Source organism: Rhinolophus ferrumequinum, chromosome 12 (genome assembly GCF_004115265.2).
Source record: "Rhinolophus ferrumequinum isolate MPI-CBG mRhiFer1 chromosome 12, mRhiFer1_v1.p, whole genome shotgun sequence".
Classification (NCBI taxonomy): domain Eukaryota; kingdom Metazoa; phylum Chordata; class Mammalia; order Chiroptera; family Rhinolophidae; genus Rhinolophus; species Rhinolophus ferrumequinum.
Genome location: NC_046295.1, coordinates 3,398,508 through 3,405,811, shown reverse-complemented (window position 1 = coordinate 3,405,811; position 7,304 = coordinate 3,398,508).

The following is a 7,304-nucleotide window of genomic DNA, read 5'->3' as shown; positions in this document are numbered from 1 at the left end:
TCTTTCATGTGGTTTTTATGTTATATATGTAAAAAAAAGATCTGAAAGGAATCTTCAAAAGCAGAAGGTCCTCCCGTCTTCTTGCTGTAAGAACCTAAGTGTGAATGCGGTTGGTAGTGAATTTTAAATGTGAAAGACACTGAGTGCAGTGAGGGATCCCGGGCTGGATGCTGACACAGAAAATGGCCATTATGGAAAAGCTGATGAAGTCTGAACAAAGTGTGCAGCTTAGTTAAAAGTATTGTACCAGTGAGACTTGTTCAGTTTGAGAAGTGCTCTGTGGTTATATCAGATGCTCGCATCAGGGGAAGCTGGGAGAAGGACATCTGCACATCTCTGCAACTTCTCTGTAAATGTGAAATTATTCCCAAATTAAACTTTTTTTAAAAAATAAAGAATATATTTCCATTTATTAATATATTTATGAGTCAAATTTGTTTTTCATATTGAGTAATAATACATTTTTAATCCTTTGACATGTATTTAAAACGAGATCTCCATTCAAGATTTCCAAAGATTAAATTAACCCACACACTTCTTTCTCATTGCATATATGAAATATAAACAAAAAATTTTAAACAAATAAAATCTTTATATAAGTTTAAAAGAACTTAACATGAGCACCACACAGTGATACAAAAAGTCATGTTTGAACCTGATATTCCTATGTAAATAAGCTCACACCATCGCTTTTTGAACACAATCACCCTCTGCAAAACTTTATCTCATAGCAACACCTCCAAATGCAAGAAAACGAAACTTTCTGTTTGCCTTTTATGTTTTCATGTTTCCTTCCTTCCATTATTATATATGAAAGAGCAAGAGTGGGCAAGCCTACAATAAATATTTCATATTTAAAATAAAAATTAATATAAATCCAGACAAAATCTGGCTTCTGGGGAGTGTCAGGCAGGGTACGGAGTGGGGGTGGGGGGACCAGGTCCCTGAAAGGACCACATGGAAAAAGAAGGCAGGCTTGTGACCCGGGGCAGCCTCAGTGGGCTCTGAGGGGAATGAGACCCACGTTTCTTTTTCCTATGATCAGGGTAACCCCACTCAGAAAAACTGCTCAGTTGGAGGTGACTTGAACATGCTTTTCCAAGTGGAAGCTGACTTCCCTTTAAATTGTTTCTTCCTAATAAGTTTACTTAACGCATTATCTCCAACACTGCCCTGTCTCTGAGTCTGTTTAAGGAATCCATGCACCGTCTAGAAGGATGAGAACACCTTACTTGGTAAGCTCCTTGAATAATTTGGATGATCTATGTCAGAGGTCAGCACACTGGTTCTGTGGGGAGTCAGACAGTAAAATGTCAGGTTTGCAAACCACACAGACTCTCTGGAGCACAGTCTACTTTCTTTGGTTTTTGTGTATTTTAAGAACCATTTTAAATGGAAAAACCCCTCTGGGCATGGAAGGGGAAAGGGCATGCAAGACGCCACTGGGCAGACATGGTCAGCGGCTGTAGTTTGCTAATCTCTGATTTCTGTTTACAATATCTCTCATTTTTATTTTTTAATAAAAATGTCTCAAAGGACAAAGAAGAATTAAAGTCCTGTTATAAACCGTTCTCAGAGATGACAAACATTCCCAGATTTACGGGGCCATTTTAGAGGTCAGGGCTTGTTCAAGTTGCGACTTTGGTGGGTTTGAGGCAGGAAGGTTGTGGTTTGTGTGATTTGTGCTGAAGGTCAGAGGTTCACAGCACCGTTTGTCAAGGATCTTCCCGGTGGTTCAGAGGGTCTGCAGAGTTACGCGGGCTCTGAGGTTCCAGTCCTAGATGCCTGGAGGACTGGTTTCCCTCTGCCTCAGGTGCGGCTCCGAGTTTGAAGGTGCTCACCTGAGCTCCGTGGCCTGGCCGATGCCTCCCTAACTCCCTTCCCTGGTCTTTCGTGCCCTCCCCACCCTAACCTGTTCAGACAGCACACCCAGGAAGGAACTTCCAAGCTCCAGACCCTGCATCTCTTCTGAGACCCACCTGGACTACAAGGATGCTGACACCAGATAGACAGCAGAGCACCTTCCGGTCCTGCTGGGACCATCGTGGGCTTCTTACTGATGGTGTCATTCTAATGCTCTGGCTGCTTAGGGTGTTTGCAGCCTCTGAGGAGGAGGGAAGTATTGGGGATGCCACAAACCACACCTCCCAGGTTACCAAGTTTGATGCCCTCCATTGCTGAGAGCTCCAGGTAGGAGCTCCCTTCCCATCACATGGCAAGAAGTGGGACACTGACAGGTCCCCTGCTTCCTGCTGCTTCAAGCTGCCCAGCCTCTGGACGTGACCATGATCACTGTCACTTCTAAATCCTCTACAGTCCCAGCCGCATTCTAAAAGTTACCTCTCTAATCAGAAGGTTTAGAGTAGGTAATGTGTTTCTATGTTGCTTTGTGAGTTGTATTCCTCTTAGCTGCAGGAGAAATAAGTAGCAGAAGCCTCTCAGCACTTGTAGTCCACTATGTAGTCCTAGTCTGTTTTATTTAACAGAAAGGCTGCTCCAACGTACACTTCCTATTGTTGCACCAGTTCGATGCCACAAGGAAACCCCAACTTAGGGTGCAGTGAAGAAGGAAACTTCATTCAGTGCAAACAGCTCATTGTGATACAGCAGGCTATGGAACAGCAAGGCTGTTCAGTGCAAACAGCTCATTGTGATACAGCAGGCTATGGAACAGCAAGGCTGTGAGGAGGCCCTGGGGCTAGATAGATCCACTCTGGCCAGCTGTTGGGGTTTCGGCTCCAGCCAGGAAAACAGTCTTCATGGGAAATGGAAAGTGGGCTCTCCCAGCCAATGGGAGAGCTGATTTATACAGACAGAAGTCCCCACCCGTGTTCCGTGACTGGTCTATCCTCATGCAAATGAGGAATCCAGAACCTCGAAGTTTGATTGGTCCAAAAGGCACTGTTCTGATTGGTGGGAACGGAGCCACTCTGATTGGTTGGTGAAGATGGTGATGGGGGTGGGGGAGAGAGAGAGAGAGAGAGAGAGAGAGAGAGAGAGAGAGAGAGAGAGAGAGAGATACAGCTGCTCAGCTCCGATTGGGTGGAGAAAGTGTCAGTCTTACTGGTTGAAATACAATTCCAGGAACTCCTTTATAAGGTTTGGCTCAGATGGCAGGAACACAGTTGCTGGCAGGCAGTTCAGTGCAGGCTTCTTCCTGAAGTGTGGTTTGCATGAGAGGCCCCTGCTTAGAAATGGCTGCTAAGCTCTGTTTTCAAATTTGAGCCCAGTTAGCCACCAGGTGCCCCCCCTTAGTAAGTATCTTCTTTCTCAGGGTCCACATACTGAAAGAGGGAAAAATTAAATTAGTTACTCAAAAAGATGTAGACAATAACCATTGGCCTCTGAATTATAAAGTTAACTAATGTAAGCACAATCTATATCATCAAGCGGAATCTAATGAATTTATTTTAAAAATATTTGTGTCCAACTACATTTGTAAAAAGACAACAAAGTGTAAAGGAATCTGCACTTGTCTTTTAGCTGTTCACCCTGCTGCAGGTCACCAGAAACATCAGAAAAATTTAACACTCAAAATAGATCACTATTAGAGAATTGTGTTGTATCACTGTATCAGACTCACTTTTCTACTCAATAGTCATGAATTGGAGGAAAATGTCCCTCTGTTTCCTGCTTTATCGCCTCAAAACTGAGTCAGAGAATCTGTGATCTAAGAATTCATATACATATGCATTTTTCTCAGTCTCCTGATAATAAAAGTAAAAATCCTATCATGTTGGAGGAGGGGCTTTTGCTATCCAAGAATTGTTTCTCAAATCCTGAAAAAAGAATTATAATAATGCAAAATTACAAAGCTGCAGCAATTAAAGCAGCAATATCCTAGTATATTAGACAGATGAATGAAACAGAACAGAAAGGCCAAAAATAGACCCAAGTGTTTATGCAATTCAGTATTTGATAAATTTTAATTACCAATCAGTGAGAAGATGGACCCTTGAACAAACTGACAAAGCATTTGGGGAAAGAGATTGAATATCTATTACTGCTTATGGCCAAATAAATTCCAGATGGATTATGAAGATTTAAATGTAAAAAGTTGTGAGCATTTTTATATATTTGGTGATAACAAAGGCATTAAAGCTAGAAACAATAGGTGATTTTTCCATATAAAAAATTGAAATCTTATTTTTGGCATAAATAAATAAACAAATGAAATATAGAAAGTTAAAAGACAAAGAACAAATTGGAGAAAATGTTTACAACATAATTGGTGAATATAGATAGGAATAAGGTTTATAATCCACCAAAACTTTTTATAAATTATTAGAGAAAAATTAGCCTCTGGTGAAAATATTGAGAAAGATGATAAAAACGCATTTCACAAAACTAGTCAATAAGAATAGTCAACAATCATCTAAAATGGTATTCAATCTCTCTAGTTAAAATGATACAAGTTAATAACAAATTGAGACTTTTTTCACCTCACATTGCATGGGAGAAAAGCATGGATACTGCTTGGAATTAATTACTGCAGGAGAGGACCACCCTCCCAAGCTGCTAGTGGGCATCAGGGCCTGGTTTGCCATGTGGTACTGTGTGTCAGGAAAGGTCAGGCAGCCTTCCTCGGGCACATGCCATTCCCTGCTGGTCCAGTGGGGTGTGGTGCTGTCTTAAGTCCCACCTGACCCTGTGCTTAGCACCAAATCAGAATCGCACCCTTCCAGGGTGCAGGTCAGCAACAAGTTTCTGATCCTCTGAGTCTGCTTTCAGGAATTCATCCCAGAAAGATCAATCCATCAAGGATCAAAGATGTAGATGCAGAGGTGTTTGTGGCAAGGTTGTTAATAATAGTGAAACCCTGGAAACAATTAACTGTGTATCAGTGATTGGTTATAATTCATGGTTCACACATTCAAGAGTATACTATGTATGTCCCCAAAAAGAGATGGAATAAAAATATTTCCATAACATGCTTTCTAATCCAGTAATCAGGGGACAAAACAACATACATAGCCACAAATATATATATAATCACAAATATATGTCTCTGTATGCAGAAAGATTACTAAAACCACACCAAATAAAGTTTGAGTAGTTGCCTCTAAGGTTGTGATTTGGGGTGACTTTTACTTTTTACCCTTTTACTAAGGTTTCTATTAGATATATATTATCTTTGGAAAACGGAAGTTCTTTATTGAGTCAGTTCTAATTTATCCCCACCCATCTAGTGATCCCCAGACTTTCCTGGTAATCTATTTTGTCTTTGACTCAAATCAAAGAGCCCTCATTCGGAGAGGAAGAACCTGAGCCTTCAGGATCCATACTCAAAGGTCAAAATATGTAGATAACTTTGGTCAATCACTCCTTCTTCAATTTCCACTAATCAATCAAATTTTATAGCAAACTGTATTAATAATTACAAAAGATACATTAATTTGAAAACTTTTCATTCTTTTTTAATTTAAAAAATAAATATGACTTATTAAAAGAAAACGCAGTTCACACATTTCTCCCATCCCTTAACCCTGGGCCTCTTGCAAGTACCAATCTGTTCTCTATATCTATGAACTTGGTTATATATATATATAATTCCACATATAAGTGAGATCATACAGTATTCGTCTTTCTCAGTCTGACTTATTTCACTTAGCATAATGCCCTCATGGTCCATCCATGTTTTCAAACATGGCAAGATTTCATTCTTTTCTATGGCCAAATAATATTCCATTGTGTGTGTGTTTGTGTGTGTGTGTGTGTGTGTGTGTGTGTGTGTGTATATATATATACACATATATATATGTATGGATGAATATGTACGGATGAATGGATAAAGATGTAATATATATATTATATACGTGAAATATACATGAAAATTATATATATATATAATATATATATAAATTATTATATATATAATATATATAATATATATAATATATATATAATATATATAATATATATATAATATATATATAAATATTTAAATTATATATATATACACAATTATATATATATATATTACATCTTCTTTATCCATTGATCAGTGAATGGGCACTTGAGTTGTTCCCATATCTTGACTATTATAAATATTGCTAATGCTGCAATGATCTTTTTCAGTTAGTGTTTTTGTTTTCTTCAGATAAATATCCAAAAGTGGGATTGCTGGATCATATGGTTATTCTATTTTTAATTTTTTGAGAAACTTCCATCCTGTTTTTCATAATGGTTGCACCAACTTGCATTCCCACCAACAGTACACAAAGCATTCTCTTTTCTGCATGTTCTTTCCAACACTTAATTCTTGTCTTTTTAATAACAGTCATTGTAATGGGTGTGAGGTGATACCTCAGCATGGCTTTGATTTGTATCTCCCTGATAATTAGTGATGCTGAGCACTTTTTCACGTACCTGCCAGCCATTTGTATGTGTTCATGTACCTACTGGCCATCTGTACAAAAAGAACGAAAATTTCATTCTTAATTGAGTTTCAAGGTGGTAACCTCAACCCCAGATCAATCCTGAAAATTTCAGTCAGTCAAGTTTTTCAAGTATTATAAATAAAACAGATGTGTGGGCAAACAGGAAGTGCTCACTCAACTCATGGAACTGAAACATATTTTGAATCAGAAAGCATAATTTCTCTTTTTTGTTTTTGTCATATTTTTTCCTGGGTACACTGAAAATAGGTTATGATTCTGGGAGTAGTAATATTTAATAGGATTTCACACCAACACACTTAATGCTTTACATTAAAAGACTCTCCTAAAATAATGTTATATTGCTCATCAAGTTAGTTACTTTATATTTAACTTAATTTCCACTATGAATCATTTGCCTTCCCCCTAAGACCACATATAAACTTAAAGGAGTAAAGCAATTTGAGTACTACTGAAACGAAAGAAAAATACCAGTGATTTGTCATACAGTGTTAATTTTTTAAGTTTAATTTTCTACTGTCTAGAATAGGCATTTTCAATCTCTAGCATGCATTCCAAGGCGGGCACAAAGATTACTTGTCTTGGTGGGCATGAGTAGGTTTTGTTACTAATACTTCAGCCCCAAGGACATCATAAATAGGCAGCCTGACAAAGAGTCTATTCAAACAAATATTCAACAGGAACTTCCCAAACCTATGGAAAGATCTGGACCCTCAAATCCAAGAAGCAAACAGACCACCTACTTACCTCAATCCTAACAGGCCTTCTCCAAGGCACACCATTTTGAAGTTGTCAAAAATTAATGATAAAAAAAAGAATTCTCAAGGCAACCAGGGAAAAGAAGACCCTGAGATTGTTATCAGACTTTTCAGCAGAAATTCTGCAAGCCAGGAGGGAGTGGAATCA